The 1392-nt window shown below is 42.7% G+C and overlaps 1 protein-coding gene across 7 annotated transcripts in view; it reads right to left on the bottom strand.

Annotated features, from left to right (window-relative positions):
- Positions 1–1392, bottom strand: part of LOC106878697 (guanine nucleotide exchange protein SMCR8) — an 84301-nt gene that overhangs the window by 29572 nt on the left and 53337 nt on the right. The window lies entirely within an intron of this gene.

Genomic DNA, 1392 nt, shown 5'->3' with positions numbered 1-1392 from the left:
TATATATGTTGCCACATTTGTAATGTCTTTTTTCTGCATTTTTCGTGCAGCTGAAGATTGCTCTTCATATTGCATTTAAGGTAATGCTCACATTACTTAAATAAATTGAAGTAGCATGAAACGTGCGTACTGCAATCACTTTTGAAATCCGTGTTGCTTATTGTTTTATATATATATATATATATATATATACACACACACACCAATCTGTGGTGAATTTAAATGCCTGATTCAGCCCAGATAATATAATTTGCATCAGCAATGTATGAAAAAGGGAGTCACATAATAGAAAATACTGCAGGAAAAACATGGATATAGAGGGGAGGATCGATGTTCTGGTGGTTAGGGATGAACCTGGAAGAGGAGGTTAGACAATGTGGATAATAGGAAGAAGTGAAAGAGACATGTATGGAAGACATGGTATGACACCAGCTAGCTGAAAGGAGAAAGAGCCATTGCAGTTGTGGTTGAAAAAGGTAGAGTGAGATGGCATAGCTATGTAGAAGAGGTTGGAGTGTATTAACAAGCAGCTCCATGCTAATCAGGTCAGATGGCCTGTTTTGAAACAGTGTCTAGAATGTTCTAGTTTGTAGTAGTACTGTTCCACTTGTGGGAGTAATGTTCCAATGGGGGCCTCACTTCAGTTTTGTTCTGTAAGCAGCTGTGGAGAATTAAAATATTTTTGAGCCCTACAAGGCCAGTGATAGTTTTGGCTTTGTTTAAGGTGCCAAACAGGCAGAGTTTAAGGTAGTGCTTAGAGTATCAGAGAGAATACTTTGCAGTATTTGTGCTGGTTCTCTGCTCTATGAATTCACAAAATAATGAGAAAATGTAACCACATGTGGATCGTTGGCGATTTTTTCCTCCATCTTCCTTTTCTCTTGGACATTCCTCCGTCTCCAGTTTCTGACAAAAAGCTTTGCTCAAAACATAAAACTACTTTTCTTTCTTTCTCTGAGCATCTGCTAATACTTTGCATGTACCATGTTCTTGTGTTGTTGTTTTCTTCATTCTTTTTGGATTTACTATGTAAGTGCCACACCCTAACAGTTGAGGGAACCCGTGGAAGAGGTAGACCCAGGAAGACCTGGGCTGAGGTGGTGAGGCAAGACCTTCGTACATTGGGCCTCACCGAGGCGATGACTACTGACCGAGACCTTTGGAAATGTGCTGTGCGTGAGAAGACCCGGCAAGCCAAGTAAGATCGTTGCCAGTGCCCCTGGACTGGCTCTTGTGCGGGTGGCACATGAGATGCACCATTTTGAGCGTGGCCGTTGCCAGTACCGCCTGACTGGCTCCCGTAGGATTTTCGAGTGAGATCGTTGCCAGTGCCCCTGGACTGGCTTGTGCGGGTGGCACATAAAAGACACCATTTCGAGCGTGGCTGTTTTC

The sequence above is a fragment of the Octopus bimaculoides genome, chromosome 2, assembly GCF_001194135.2.
Source record: "Octopus bimaculoides isolate UCB-OBI-ISO-001 chromosome 2, ASM119413v2, whole genome shotgun sequence".
Lineage (NCBI taxonomy): Eukaryota > Metazoa > Mollusca > Cephalopoda > Octopoda > Octopodidae > Octopus > Octopus bimaculoides.
This window is presented reverse-complemented; position numbering and strand designations above follow the sequence as displayed.